The sequence below is a fragment of the Lutra lutra genome, chromosome 9 (assembly GCF_902655055.1).
Source record: "Lutra lutra chromosome 9, mLutLut1.2, whole genome shotgun sequence".
Lineage (NCBI taxonomy): Eukaryota > Metazoa > Chordata > Mammalia > Carnivora > Mustelidae > Lutra > Lutra lutra.
In genome coordinates, this window is record NC_062286.1 from 9,080,577 (window position 1) to 9,097,651 (window position 17,075).

The following is a 17,075-nucleotide window of genomic DNA, read 5'->3' on the forward strand; positions in this document are numbered from 1 at the left end:
GCAATCAGCATATGATATCTCCCCGATGACTCATAACACCAGACTCAAGTCAGGACAAACAGAGTTCCTGTCAGAAAGAAGTGCAGTTAAAAATAAAAGCAACATAGGAAAGGGGGAGGCTATAACTGTACCTAGAATTCTCTCCACCCTAGATTCCTTAATAAAGGGTTGGAAGGACACATGAGCTGAAAAGCTTGCATCATAAGTCAGGAAGAAGCAGTCCCAAGGAGCCAAGATAAATGGATTCTGGGGAAAAAAAATCCTCCAAGAAAAGAAGGCATGCACCCACAAAGCATGCATTATCCTTCAAATGGGTTGGGGGAGGCTAATGGGAGAAGGGCTCTTCCAATGGGATCATGGTAGGGCAGAAGGAGCTCACGTTTTGGAGTTAAACAAACTTGCATCTTAATTCAAGCTCCACTAAGAATTGCCCTGCAGCTGTAGAAGGCTGGGAGTTACTTACCTTCTCTCTCTCTTAGTTTTTATACTTGTACACAAGGACAAGAGGCAACCCAGAGCCATGTTGTGGATGAGTGCGTGTGTGAAACAGTTAGCTTGGTGCCTCAATTTATGGATGGGGTATTGAATAAATCTCTGCCTTCAAACAATGGATGAAAACAAATCCTGACAGAGGTTTCTAAATCTCTAGTTAATACACTTGAATGTGTGTCTGTCAAGCATGGTGCCCAGTTCCAGCCCAGAGGGTGATGTAAAGCTCTGTTCACTATTGCTCTGATCCCCTCCACATTTATGACAGTGGAAGAGTTCCAGGGGCCTCTGCTGGACCAGTAGTCCCTGGACACGGGGCCTTCTTCCCCAATCTCTCTCCCACCAGTGTAGCCTCTCTTTCAATGCACATTTGGAGACCTGAAAATAACTTCAGATCAGACAAGTTTGGCATAAGCCTTCACTCTTCCACTTGCTACTTATGTGACATTGGCAAGATGATTAACCTTTTAAGACTTAGCTTCCTGCCTGTGGAATGGATAGGTGACCACAACCTTAAATCGAAGCTGCAAAATTTTATTATTTTATTTTATTTTATTATTTTATATTATCTTTAGGAGATGCTGTGAAATGTTAAATAAGGAACTTCAAACACCTAGCAGAGTTTAGGGGCACACAATCATTGGTGAACTATTTTTATTCCTCTTTAGTGACTAATCTCTGCTTCTTTCTGAGTATAAGTCAGCTAACTGACAGCAGAAAGTACACCCCCTTCAGCTGACAAAAGCGTAGTTGGAAAGGAGTTAGCTGGATGTCTCTTCATGTGAAGGAAGGCGTGACTGTCCCTTCCCTCAGGACAGCCTCTCTGGTTCTTTGTTGGTTTCTGCTGTCTTGTTTCCATGGAGGGAGGAAGAAACATGCCCTCAAAGAATGAGCAGTGTGGTCTTCCCTGTGGCCTGCATCTGACTCTGCCGTGAAAAGGTCATGACCTTCAGGGAGACCCATGTGGTTTCATGTCCTGGTTTTCAGTTTTATAGCTGTGGGAATTTAGGACCTGGGGTGCACAGTTTCCTTTAGTACCACTCAGAGAGCTAGCTAGCTTCCAGGTTTGCCATGATGATTTGACAGAACAAAGGAAGAGGCTGACCCACTGGTCCCCATGTCATCGTTGTTGCTTGGCTGTCCTGGCCTCATAGCATCCTGCTTTGTGATTCTTTGCTGCAGACCCAAGACTTTGTTCTTCACACTTTGTTTGAGAGTAGACACCCTTCATGATCTCCTTTGAGACACATCTCAACAAATGGTTGTAGCCTGGAGTCTGTCTACAACTCATGCTCTTCCCCACTGATCCTAAAGTCAAGTGCCAGGGTCCTCTGTGATGGCAACACACAGGGTGAGTGGCAAGTTCTGGGAACTTGTGAAATCTTTACCCCTGTGATCCCTGCCCTGGTGTTACTACCTCCCTTCTGAGAGCGTCTTGAGCTTATCCTTGTTTTTTGGGGGTAAAACTCACCATGCCTCCACTATTGTCACTTTCTTGATCTGCTTATGCCACAGTGTTCTTGTTCTAAAAAAGTTGAATGCCTGAAATAATAAGTAGGGCTCAGTATGGCAGATTTTATGGCCACAAAATGGCCACAACTGTTCTGTCCCCACATGTACTTCTAGAAACTTATCAGGAGACATAACATATTTATGCTCACCTTGAGTCTTGGGGCCCTTAATGGCTGGCCCAGCAAGGACAAGTTGTCAAGAGGGACAAGTGTGACTTATGAAGCTGGATGAGAAAAGGTGGTACAGACTCTGCCTCTCTCTGTCTCTGGGCCTGTCTCTGTGCCTCCCAACAAGCTCACTTTGGAGCCCTGAGCCATCACATAAGAAATGCAGCTCTTCCAAAACCTCCATGTCTCTTCCCAACACCATAGATGGGAAAAACTCCAAAGAAGGAAAAACTGTTAGTCCTCCACAATTTACTCCTATCCTTAAGAGAAGACAAGAGTAGAAACAGATCACAACGAATTGTTTTCACTGAACAGCAACAACAAAATAAGATGAAAACTTGATGGGATTGGGTCATCTTCTGAGACAGAGAACAGTATAGAAGGAAGTAGAAAAAAAGGCTTTCTATGGTCTCTTTTTCTGTAATGCTTGTACAAACAATGAATTCCACTCCTTGCCCCTCCTCTAGCCAGGGAGGGAGAGAGAAAACAGCAGAGGAGAGGCCAGGGGAACGGTGGCACGAAGCTGCTGTATCTGGGGGTGCCTGGGTGGTGGCTAAGCATCTGCCTTCTGCTCAGGTCATGATTTCAGGTTCCTGGGATCGAGCCCCACATTGGGCTTCCTGCTCAGCAGCGAGTCTGCTTCACCCTCCTCCTCTCCCTCGGTGATCTCCTTTACTCTCTCTCAAATAAATAAAATCTTAAAAAAAAAACAAAAACCCTCCAGAATTAGGATGAATAGGGTGATGTAAATAAAAATTAAAATCTAAAACATAAGACACCACTATCTGAAAGCCTGAATTTGAAAAAAGAAACACACACACACAAACAAACAAACAAAAACTATCAAGACCAAGTGATGGTAAGGAAGGGGAACAACTCTTGCTGGTGAATGTGCACAATTAATTTAGAAAAGTTTTTGGTAATATCCCCTAAAACAGCATTTGCATAGCCCATGATCAAATCATTTCACTGCTAGAGATATATCCCAAAGAAATACACACATGCATACACACTCTCTCTCTCTCTCTCTCTCTCTCTCTCTCTCTCACACACACACACACACACACACACACACACACACACACACATACATCAAAAGATAGGAACAGAAACAAATGTTTCATAAAAGCTCCAAGATGGAAACAATACAAGTATCAATGGATTAATTGTTACAATTGCACACAATCCATGTTGCACTGCCATGGTCAAGTTCTAACTATTGCTACATGAGACATCAGGGAGCAGTAGAACAGACAGAAACTGAGTGAAAGAATGCGAGTGCAAATCAGCACACAGAGTGTGATCTCATTGGCATCAAGCGCCACAAACAAGCAAACCCTACTAATCACTGAAATAAGAATAGAAGTTTGTTTGAGGGAGAAGGCATACTAACTGGACGAGAACAAGTGGGTGGCCACTGAGGTCCTGGTAATGTCTCATGTCCTAATTTCTGTGACCCATACAGATCTGTTTCCTTAGTAAAATTCACCAAGCAACACCCTTGTGATTTTTACACCTTCCTGTATTTGTTACACTTCAACGAATATTTACAATGTTTATAAATCACCTTTTTTGCATGTCGTGTGATTACCATAGTCACAGATGACCCAAAGACTTTAAGCAACTTGTCCAAGGCTCAAGGCCCGATACAGATCTTGTGACTCAGAATTGTGTGTTCCTCTCACTATGCTCCTGTTGCTTGGAACTTCCTAGTTTTGCAGATGACGGATAGTTCTGATAGGACGCTGACATAATCTGTAACCATGGTACTCCAGATGCTCATGGATACACACATCCAGGATCTTCAGTGACCACTGACATTCCCTCAAGTCGCAGGCTGGCAAGAAAGTTTCCGTGTTCAAAGAGTTAAAATTGAAGCCCACTTGAGATGTGGTAGTTCAAAGCCCTTGCCAATAACTCTTTATTATGTGCAGCATTTTCAAAGCAAAATTACAGCATGTTAGAAAGTGAATGAGGCAAATTACTGATGATGTCATCAAAGTAATAACTGCTAATGAGCATTTTACTCCTTGGGATTGCTTGATGCCACACTGACAGGAACAACTGATTTGCTTTCTGCAAATCTATTTGGATTATTTACAAGGCATCCTGAAAGCTGTAAAAGCACAATGTAAAAAAAAAAAAAAAGATAGATCAAAGTTTGAATACAATACAGAGATGACAGAAGGGAAAATGTACTCTCTGTTGTGTAATGGGTATTTTGACAAGGGTTTGAAGGACTTTCCTAAGGGGTGACAACAAGCACATATTTAAATGATTAGATTTACACCAAAATTAAAAAGAAGCATAAATAAAATTTAAAACATGTTTTGGTTTCCCCAAAGCTGTTTGGAAGAAAATGGTCATTAAGGGAGAACTTCATTTTGATATGACATCTTCTCTTCTGGATACATGCATACTATGGACACTGGCCCTTCAGCAGTTTATTTGACAACTGGTGATAATCCAAGACACCATCTTCTGCACGTCCTCTCTCCCACTGCCCATCTCTCTGCATTCCAGTGTCCATTAGCATCATCCCCAGAGGGAGAGAAGTACAAAAAGAAAGAAATTGAGATTCTCGTTAGTTATGTGGATATTTGCAAAAACTGGCATAGTAAAAAAGAGAGAGAAAAGTGTTGCATTAGTGGCTGGAAACGAAGAGAGAAAAGTGAGTAAGTGTAAAGATGTCTGGATCTTAGTGGGCTCTCCTCCATGCATTAACGGTGAGCTACAAAGTCTTGGTTCCATTTGTGAGTCCATTGCCCATGAACACCCTGGTTACGTGGAGGTCCCGGGGGACTGTTTAAAACCCTTGAATGATGACCCAAAGAAGCCTGCTAAAACCTAATCAACATGTTGCTGCAGAACACGGTCAAGGAAGATCTAGAAATGCATAATATCTGTAGCTTCAGGTCAGAGACGCAGAAGAGAAAGCAAATCATGGTGGGCCTTGAAAGTCCAGATCAGACCCCCAAGGCACATGCTTGAAAGGACCCATGTTTTGTTTAATGCTATGCTCTTGCCATTTTGAAATTCTGTGTAATTTTATTTTTGAACCGGAGGCTCCTAAGTGAAGTCAGATGCAACAATGGAGTGTGTTTGAGAGCCGATGTGCAGTGTGTGTCCACCTTTCCTTGTGGCTTCATGCACATGCAGTGTTTGGGATGACCCATAGGCACAGGGTTCCGATGGACCCGCCCAGCACCGGAGCTCAGGGAGGCCCAAAGGGTCTACAAATGATCGTGTCACCTCTACTGTTGAGTGACCAGGGGTGCAAGGACACATTTTCCTTTCAAAGCAGGACTTGCATTGAATGCAAAAGAAAAGGCAGGGACGTTCTAAGAAATTTTGTCTTATGGTCACATTATGTCCAATCCTATATGAGGTTAATGACGGCATGAAAGGAAAGGGGAAGATAAGCCAACCCCCTATGGCCCTTCTCTTCCAGTCCACCCTTCTCATCAGTGAGCCAAAGGGGAAGGGCCACCTGGCCTGCTCAAATTAGTGGAACTGGTAACTCTTGATCTCAGGGTTGTGAGTTCAAGCCCCATATTGGGTAGAGATTACTTAAAAAAAAAAAATTAAGGTGGAGCATGGTAGAATGTGCATGTATCAAGAAGTGAGATTAAAAACAAGAACAACTGAGTTTCTTTCATGCCACCTTTCCACTGTTCTGACAAGAATGAAGTGCAGGTGCAAGTGGGAGCCAGTGATTGTACATAAACTCTACGTGGGTCTCATACGTTATCTAATGTTCTACTGCACAGCACAAGTTCAAGTTCAAGTTTTCCTTACTTAGAAGGGCATTGAATGACAAATTAAGAACACCATAACAAGTACAGAAACAACAGAATATAGAAAAAAAAAAAGCACTTTTATTTGTATTTAAATGGTACTTTTATTCCCACTTTTTAAACCAAAGGTCCCTAACTGTTCTTTTGCAGGGGGCCCAACAAATTTTGCAACCAGTCCTATCCAGGAACAAAGTCAGGGTGGTTAAGATGAGTGCTTCCAAACGCAGTCAATGGCCTAAGAGGAGCTTTGTCTGTATCCACAGGAGCACTGGCCAAAAGTAGACATCATAGTGATGTCTCCAAAATGCAACCCATTGTGGGTTTCAATGAGCCAGTTTTATACTGACTTCATTTTTTATGAGAATATTATTTAAAATTCTAACAAACATTCAATAAAATTTCAGGAAGGGAAAGCACAGTACTCTATTTTAACATGACATTCTCTTTTATTTCAAGGCAGACTTGGCTTCAATCTCTCTTTAACCTCTCTCCCCTGATTCCTTCCCTGCTACACCTCAGGATGGGACTCTCAGACCGCCCCCCACCCAGCCACCCTGCACCTCCCCAGGCATGACAGGGCTGCTCCCTTTCCTTGCTCAATAGCTCAGTAACAGTGGTGCTCCAGAAGGTTCCCTCTCCATCCCCTGGGACTGGGTGAGCAGTATTAAAGCAGCTCCTTCTCCTTCCGCCCCAACTCCCCGCCCCAGGGAAGAACATGGATAGCTTTGTGAGAGTCTCAGCTTTCTGAAGGTTGCAGCCTGGTAAGCGTCCCTGCCTTGTGAGGGTCTCAGTTTTGTGAGGTCGCAAGCCATTCATGTCCATTTTTATGTTTCACAGCACCTGGAAAGTAACTGGCCTGTGTGCCTATTTTTTTAAGGCCAACTTTCTCAAACTACATTTTATTGAGAGCATTCTACAGGTGACAATTTTATCAAAGTGGAAAGGAATGAGTGGAATGATGGAAAATAGATTTGTAAATAACTTAATACATGTTGATTTTTATGCAATAAATCATGTTTGGTTTGGCTTCTCAGCAGAGGAGAGGTAGAAGGGACAGATTTGATGGTATTGAAAATCACAACCTATGGAGGGAGGCTCCAAATATGATGGCAGAAAGCAACAGGGAATTTCTCATTTCTCCAGAGTGCAGGGTTCTGAAAAGTGGCAATCCAAAATTAATCAACATTTTGAAGCTCGAGCCTGAGGCAACTCATTGCATCTGAAATTCTTGAAAGAAGAGAAGTCTTTGCTCCGCCATCTTACCAAGCTTTGAGTGGGGAGGGTACATGTATGGATTACAGGGCTTTGACCAACTTCCTGCGCCTCCATTTTCCTTATCTGCTAAATAAATATATAAACACAAATCCTAATTTCTTCCCCAGGACTTGTAACTATTAAAAACAGATGTCTATAATAGCAACCGGCAAATTCTAAAATCCACATATAGTGAAGAAAAGGGAGACGGCGATTGTCAGATTGTCGAACTCCTCCATGTGAGAAGTTGAGACTGTTATTTCTCGTTGGGGATAAGAAGCAGGTTCAGATGGAAAGCGAATCAGGTAATATTACACACCAAACGCCGCCAGGTCCCTTGCACATGGAAGCAAACTGAAAGAGGACCCAGGCTTGGCAGAAACTGCCCCCTCCCCATTCATGCTCAACCCATCTGCTCTCCTCCTCTGAGAATTTCCCGGCTCTTTCTTCCAGTCTCCTTCTACCCTCCAATATGTAAAATGATTGTGATTGAGCAATGCCACACCCTAGCAAGGTAGCACATTTGGGGAGAACTAGACCCCACTGCCCCAGATAGGAGAGATCAGAAGAGGCATAAAAAGGAATTTGGGGAGCTAGAAAGCAGAGGTGCTGGGATTCAAAGCCAAGTCCATCTTCTTGCAAAACAAGGATCTCACCTTATTTCTGGAAGCAGCTCTTTTCCTCCCACAGTCAGGTCTGCTGGTTGCCTATAGCAGGTGATGAACACCACTTTTAGGTGAATTAAACGAACTGGGGCATGTGGGCACTGGTGGATTTTCAGCAAAAGGCATATGCTGAGCCAATCTTCAGTAATTCCTTAAAAAAGAGTGATCATAATAAAATCCTTCAAGGCTTAAACAGCCTAGGGGATGATTTTACACTGAGCAACAGCTCAGGGGTCTCCTCTGAGAGTTTTTGCAAATTTCTGTCCAAGTTATCAGCCAATTAGAGAGAAGGCTTTCACAGTTGTGGACATGAGGCCCCATGGCAAACACATGGGAGACACAGACAGCCCTACTTTCCTCCTTCTAAAATCGTTTTCTATAGCCTAGAGATAAGCAAGGAGCTGGTAACTGAAACCAGATCTGGTTTCGGGTGACAGCAATATTTGGAAAAGATGTTCCCAGGAGGTTTGGGGCGCCCGGGTGGCTCAGTGGGTTGGGGCCTCTGCTTTCAGCTCGGGTCATGGTCCCGGGGTTCTGGGATTGAGCCCTGCGTCGGGCTCTCTGCTCAGCAGGGAGACTTTTCCCTTCCAATCTCTCTGCTTGCCTCTCTGCCCACCTGTGATCTCTGTCTGCCAAATAAATAGGTAAAGTCTTAAAAAAAAAAAAAAAAAAGTTGTTCCCAGGAGGTGGCAAGAGGGCAACAGAACCAGTGACCTTGCTTACCAGTGAGAACTAATTTGGGCGCAGAGACCAACAAATAGATACATGAGTTTATTTTGACACAGCGCTGAAATGCACCATCATACCCTTCCTCGTTCCATATGCATGTGCTTGTGGTTACCTCCCATGGAGTCCTCGGAACACCGTGCTGTCCATGGCTCTGGGACAGCTCTGACCTAATAGTCAGTCATGACAAATTGATGCACAATCCAGCTAGTGTCTTCACTTCCTAATATCTTAGAATATTACCAAAAAAGGGTGGACACAAAAAAATATAGTTACTGCTGCCTAGTTATTATGAAAGAAATACATTTAGCTAGTAGAAGTGATGTCACCTAAGCACACGGATGATGCAGCAGTGAGAAAAGATGGGTTTGGGAGACAGCCAGGACCAAGTTCAAATCCTACCTCTTCTTGTCATTGAAGGCCCCCAGGATCAGTGTTCTCATCTATGTGGTGGGAAACCATGACACTGACTTACTTGGTTGTTGGGAGGGCCATATATTCTTGCCTTAACCATTCCATCCTTCTCACTTCTACAGGGAGACTAACAACAGACCACAAATATGTGGCTCGCCTACCTGCTCAAATAACTTCAAGAAACCCAGCCCTATGTTACTCTCCAAAGACTGTTGTCAATACTCCTTGACAAAAGAATGCAAGGCACCATGACAGCACCTAGTCCTTCTAGTCCCAACTAATAATTACTCATACTGGACTGCTTATGGGTTTCTACCAGGGAAAAGAGTTTGAAGACCTTCAAAGCCAGCTTGAAATTTCTCCCATCCACCCTAACTTCTGTGGAATCCATATAATGTATTCTCCAAGCATCCAGTGAGGGGGTGCTATGTGTAGGATGTCTCAGCTCAGAGGTCCTTTACTTTGTAAGCCTTTCTTTGGGTGCTCTTTTCCAAGCTTTCCCTGTAATTGAGATATTATTTAATTATAGCACATATTGAACAATGTTAATGTCAAGTGTATTTTTGTCTGTCTTCCCTACTGGATTGGATGTGTGTATCTTAGAATCACTGCCACCTGGCAGTGTATTTAACACTTCAGAGACAATCAGTTTCTATTGACTGGTTCATTTTGCAACTATCCTTCCATGTTCTAAAGAATTAATAGTTTATCTTCCATATTCCCTACTTATATCTAAGGATAATTATTTTTGATAATTATTTTTGGATTTATTAGAACTTTGGGGGAATATAAACTTGGATAAATCTTTGGATAAATATCAAAAAATAAAAGGATAATTCGTGTTTCAATAGCAGGGATAAAACTGGTCCTGCAGAAGATGGAAGGAATGCTAATTTCCTGCCCACATCTTTCTTAGGCAGAGTCAAGGCATGGTAGCCATAGAGATGTAGCTCACATATCCTTATGAAGGAAGGACTTGGCTCCTTAACTGTTGGTAGAGCTGTTAAAAGATTACCTTCAGCTGTTATCTCTTTTAAGGACCGCCTCAAGACAGATAGCCACCTTGCCCAAGGTGATGCTCTTCCAAGAGTGACTCACATCCAATGACTGATCAAGGCAAGGGCATAAAGACTCAACAATTTCAGCCCAATTCAGGGCAACTTTGATGGACCATTTTAGTTCCAGAGCTCTCCATGGGATTGGCTGGGACTGTACCTGCATGCTAGCTCAATTGTCCCTTTTCCCTTTTCTCCAATCCTACATTATGCTTCCTTTCCACAGAGATTGATTACAAGCATACTCTAATAAACCTGCCAAACATTAAACTTTATTTTGTGCCTGTACTGTAGTAAATCCAAATAGTTGATTGATGCAAACAAGACTAAATTGGTATTTGGTAGCTGTATTACTCACCACCCAACTGGTAATTAGAATGTAGTCCCTTATAGCTGGTTGTGCACCTATAGTCCTGATACCAGCTAACAGCCACTTGTTAAAACTTTCCCTGGAGGTGAGTTGGGATGCTATACAGAAGGGAATGTGCTAGCTGGTGCAGTTCATCAGGCACCTGAAAGGGATGGAGAAAATAAATAGAAGGGCAGTGAGATTATATTATATTATCATTAGGTTCTGTTTAAGATATAGAAAAACATAACAACAAGGTTAAGATTGATTAAGAAGCCAAGTGTGAAAGCCACAGTGTCTGTGGTGGTGAATAAAAAGGCTCTAACCTCCTGTAGCAGAACAGCAGAGAAAGCTGGGGATCCACCCCATACTGAATCATCATGGTATCTGAGCTACAAAGAAGGGTAAACATATAACCAAGGGCTGTTTATGCGAAGGGTCTGATTGGAAAGAATGGGATCTGTAGACATGAAATAAGAAACATCTGGGTTGATGCCCCTGAAATTTTTAAATTCTCAGAGTCCCCAAAGCTCAGAGTCTGCAGAAATGGCCTCCCCTCTCTGCTAACCGACCCAGAGGTCTCTCTCCAACAAAACAGTGGGTGCTTCCTTAGGATCTGGCCCCATCTTCCTTCCTGGCCATTAGGCCAATAACTGAGTTAGCTGGCAGCATAACCCAGCTAAGAATATGCTGAGCCTGGTAAAGGAAGAAAAAGACTATATTCCAAAGAAGTTGTAAGGCCTGGTAACATGGACCATCTGGGGCCAGGTGACTGGTGGGGGGTCAGATTATGAAGATGCTTAATCAAGGAGGCTGGGGCATAAAAGTGGATGAAGGTGGCTTTAGTGATTTGGGAACATTCTCCTAACTTGCAGGATGTAACACTTAGCAAAGTCCTAGATGACAGTGAAAACTGGTTCTTAAAATCAGGCAAACTGCTTCCTAGAAGCATGGAAAAAAATCATACCCAGGATAAGTGAGGTCTCAATACCAGAATTTCTGTGTCTGATGGGATTAAAAGACTCAAGGAGTGGGCATGCTAAAGAAGATATACAACGTATGAGACTCACAATATGGTCATAGTTCATGAGGAACTCCAGAAGAAATAAGGAATATGCTGGTGATGGGCCACCAACATCAGCAAGAAGTTCACGGGTGCCTCCCCTTTCTAGGCAGTGTTGACAGCAGGAGAGGGCATTCAAAAAGAAACTCATCCATGACAATGAGGATGATGGGATCCCCCATGAGTCCAGGTGATAGCACTTAATTGTTAAAATACAGGTAAACAACTATTGTAAAAAGTGGCAAGATTATGGTAGTAAGCAAGAGGGCTTTACCCACAAAGAATTATAGAGAGATAATCAATAGAACACAGTGTCCATAGAGTCAAAACAGATGGAAAGCCAATAACTTATCTCATCAGAAGAAATCAAGGATGAATGATCTGGAGTCTGAAAACAATTGACTTCTCTCAAGATATATATATATATATATATATACATGTGTGTGTGTGTGCATACATATGTGTATGCACACATGTATATATGTATGTATACACACACACACACACACACACATACACACACCCTGCATAGCTTCTGGACTCGAGTCAGTTTTAGAATTGACAATCCATTAAATAAAGGAGACAACAGAAAGAAGGACTCTGCAATGCCAAAGTGAGGTATATAGGTATCATGATAATGACTTGCCCAGTACTTCCCCAAAAAGATCAATAGACATTTATTCCAGTAACTTTATACTGGGGAATAAGAAAACCCAAACTGATACTAGAGACCCAAAAGGTCTTGATGGCCCCTATGTTGGAGTGCGACCCAGTAAATAGACCATATCCTGGCTAATGTCCAACCAACTGTGGATCCACGAAAATCTGCTCTTTTTTCCAGACCCTTCTGAAACCGATCCTCCCACCAAGTCCAGATAGTAAATAAAAAACAGTATCATAGTACAGGGGTTTGGCAAAAATCAGTTTCATTTTCAGGTATCTAAGTGATGCGTAGGGAATGGTCCCTGTCAAATCCCCAATTAATTCATCAGTCTCCTGCAGAAACCAGAGGATCTTGGAGAAAGATACCACCATAAACTATACCACCATAAACTTCACCAAGTAGTGACTATAAAGGCACTTGTAGTCTTTGTTGCAGGTTGGGTATTTTTGATACTGCAAATGAACGTGGTCTCAATGCATGCTTTGTGGCCATTGATTATGGTCATTCTTTTCTATCCCCATCAGAAAAGAAAACCAAATGACGTTTGCAGTACATTGAGTAGATAAAACTGTAGGTTCATCCTTGTCCCCCAGGTTGATATTAACTCCTTCCCTCCCCCGTCTTGTCAATAATATAGTCTGAAGAGATCCTGAACCATCTGACATTCCATAGAACATCACACTGAATCACAACATTGATAAAACATACTTATCAGACATGAGCAAAAATGACAGCCTTGTTGAAGCCTTAAGAAAACACATCTACAACTGAGGGGGGAGATAAACCCTACAAAGACTCATGGGATATCATATCAGTAAAATACTCTGGTTTGGGGACAAACTATGATTCCATATGTTTTGGTTTTGTGTGGCTACTATAATGAATTACCATAAAATGGGTAATTTAAAACAGGAGAAATTTATTTTCTCAGTTCTGGAGGCCAGAAGTCTGAATTTATAGGGTTGACATGACCATTCTTCTTCCAAAGGCACTAGGGGAGATTTCATTTCTTACCTATTTCTGCTTCTGGCTCCAGGCATTCCTTGGGTTGTGACTGCATCACTCTAATCTCTGCCTCCATGGTCACATTGCCTCTATCTCTTGTGTCTGCCCAATCTCCCTCATGTCTCTTGCTAGAACACTTGTCATTGGATATGGGGCCAACCCAGATAATTCAAGGCAATCTCTTCATCTCTAGATCCCTAACTTAATTACATCTTCAAGGACCCTTTTTCAAAAAAGAGAGCCTTCATAAATTATGGGAATTAGGAAGTAGATGTATCTTTCGGGGAGCCATCATTCAACCTACTACACCATCCAAATTAAAAGACAAATCATTCCATAATATGCTTCTTAGCACACAAAAAAAGAAGCATGCCACCTAGTAGGCCTCTTCACATTCTCCACACAGCATAACCGCCACCTGGGAATGCTACTCTACCTTATGCAATACATAACATGAGATGCCATGAGCTTTGAGTGAGGTTCAAAACAGGAAAGGGCTCGGTAACAAGTAAACTATAGTTCAAGCAGCCCTTCCACTTGTACCACATGCCAAGCAGACCCAAATGTATTAAACACATTAGTTCTGAGAAAAGATGCCTTGAAAAGCCAAAGACAAGCCCAAGCAAAAGAATGATAGAACAAATTTTGAGATTTTGGAGCAAAAATCCCTGTGGACACATGCAGTGTCCATGCAGTGGAGAAATAAATACCTTTTGAAAAATGACTTCTTATTCTTCACCCTGGTTAGAAAAGAAAAGAAAAAAGAAAAGAAGGGAAGGAAAGGAAAGGAAAGGAAGGCAAAGGAAAGGAGAGAAAAGCAAAGCAAAGCAAAGCAAAGAAAAGAAAAGAAAATGGAGTGCCTCTCCATGGGATTCTTTGTTACTCTGCATACTGAACTATCTACAATGAGCTGGATTCTGTCAGGACACTCCATGTCATAAACTGTACATGGCCAAGTGCACTACAGTGTAAGAAGAAAGTGGTATATCAAGAAGCACAGCAAGCTTCATAAGCAGATATCCTGGACACCCATGTCACCCACCACTGATGCACCACTGGGTACACACACTGACACCATGGCCATGTGGGGAGATCCCTCTACCATCTGATGACAGAGGAAAAATCCTTCATAGAAGCCTTGTTTCACAAATAAGTTGGCCCAAGTCAGACATAATAGTCTCATTTTGGGACAATGTTGATAGACAATAGTGAGGAAAAATCCACCTCCCCTGCCCCACAGTGGATACTGTTTTGGGAAGAACATGTAGTGATGCACTTGTTTTGTGAAGGAAAGTGCCCTAGAATTAGAATATACAGATCCTATACCTGCAGTAGTGAACAGTCTGACCAATCTGAAAAAACTAATTTTGGAAGAAGACAGACAAAGAAGTGTGGTGTGGAGGTATATGGATGGATATTTGGAAGCGGTAATGATGCATGAATATTTTGAAATCACACATTGATACCTGTCCGAGACAATGTACTGTGGAAAGGGCACAAAAGAACCAAGTAGACAAATGACAGACCATCACTGTTAGCCATTGTCATAGACCAGCGCAATGTTGGCACAAGGGCGCATGACCAAAGTGGCCATGATGACTGAGACGGAGAACCTGCATATGGACCGAAGAGCAGGATCTCCCACTTACGGAGGCTAAACTAGCTAGTCTTACCACTGGATGTCCAAGTCGGAGACCAACCTTGACTCTCTGATAGAGCATTTTCCTTCAGCAGATGCAGCAGGTGACCCACTGAGCCTTTCCCATAATGCAAGGGCTAGCAATCAATTCTAAGAGGAATTGACAGATATCTCAGAGATGGATTATACTTTCCTACCTACAGGGTCTTGGGTACCACCACTTTTGGAGTGTTGCATCCATAGGCACAGGACTTTACACAACACGGCAAAAATCTAGCGGGCCCACTAATGACGAGTGTCGGTGAACGCATGGGCTGATGCCCACAGAACTGGTCATAACAAATACTACATAGCCCAGAAACTTCTGGCCTGAAAGAGCATCAGAACAGAGAAACCACAGCTGAAGCCCTACTCAGAGACTGGTGAAAGGTAGGGTATCATCTCCAGGAAGTAGTACATGTAGAGTAGTAGAGTTTCTACATGATGCTGTACTCCCAATCTGAAAAACACATGGGTCCAGGAGCAAGGAAATAGAAGCAGAAATGGCTTGAAAATTCAGACAATCATTTCCAACCAGTATTCTATGTCATCCTTAATGTAATGATGCATGATTACAAGATACTCACTTTAACATATATACAGCCTTGAAAAATTATCTGCACATACTCCTTCCTAGATAGCTACTCGAGGAGGCATTTTACCAAAAAAGGAGAGGATACCAATTCATTACATTAAGAATTCTATGCGAGAGGGCCCAGGGGGATTTGTAGGGTGGGAGGGCAGGGGATCTCCAGGTGACAGGTGTAAAACGGGTTCAGCAAGACGCCAGTCCAGACAGAGCCTCTGGGAGAAATGTCATCAAGTGCATGAGGTTTTTGTATACCTGGATGTGCCTAACTGTGTTTTATTTCTGGGGAAATTTTGGGAATGAATTAGTAATGACGAATAGAAAAAAAAATGAATCAGACAATGTTAGGGAAAACAAATCAATGTGAGGAAATTCATCCAAGTGTACTGTACCTCTTGACTGAAAATGAGCTTTTACAGTCAAAAGGTAAACACTAAATTTGATCTAAATAAAATTATAGTAGAGATAGCTTGGAGGATGGTGGCTTAGGAGGTGTGGCTCAGTAGGGCAGGGAAAGGGGTATGAAGGAGAGGTAAATTCTCACCTTCAAGGGCCTAATTTTTATTAACATGTGATTTGGCAGAATGTTACCAGCCCACATGCTGGAGCCTTATCAGAAAGGCGTCCACCCTATTTGCTTTAGAGAAACATTTGAAGATTAGTTTCCTTTTATGTTCACATCACCTTTATGAACAACTTAAGGTACATTTCCCTCTGGTCATTTTCCCCAGAAATGTTATATTTCCCTTGAGAAAAATTTTTGTTGTTGCTGTTTTTACATTTTCCCTCTGAACACAATGAATCTTACCCTAATCAGTTCTCCGTCTCTTGCTCTGAATGCTAATGAAGGCAGAGGCTGCTCTGCCCTTCATTTTTATCAACTGCCCAGAAAATGATGACATTCATCTTGCATGCTAACTCTGCTGCTGGGGTCGTCCTGTTTTCCATACTTCCTTTTCCTTTTCTCCATAATGTCTTCATTTACAAATTCTTGGAATGGCTGTATTTCTTCAAATTGCCTTAAATTATTTGGTTTTGGAATGAGGCGAGGTTACAGATAAATAAACATATAAATAAAAGGAACTCCGGGCACATTAATAAATTTTGGATGCGCTTTTCGTAACCGCTCTGCTTGTTTATACTGTGCTGTCACCACGTCTTCCCACTGGAGCATAAATTTACAAACATCATGCAAATGCATTATTTGTAATAAAACTGACTAATGAGCATTAAAAGCCAATTATTTCTATACATCTGCTGGCTATGGCTGGCAATAATTGTGTATCATTCAGATTTGTGGCTATGTGTTTGCCTTAGTAAGATTTTTAACCACTTATTAATTTATGGATTATAATATGCATCATGGGCGCCAGCATTCCCCAAACTGCCTCAGACTTATAAATCAAATAGTGAGAAAACTTGGATTTGTGACAACATAGGCTTCTTCTCCAAGCTGCATCTTCATGCTGATGATGTGTACTGAAGAGTAATAGATGGGGTCAAACAAACCCCCCATAAAACACATCGAGTGCAACTGATCTTCTGTTCCATTGGTGAACTACTTATCCTTTCTTACAGTATCATGCTATGTATTTTTGTGCTACTTTTTGTCAGTTAATAACTTCTTGATAGTCTAACGCTAAAGATA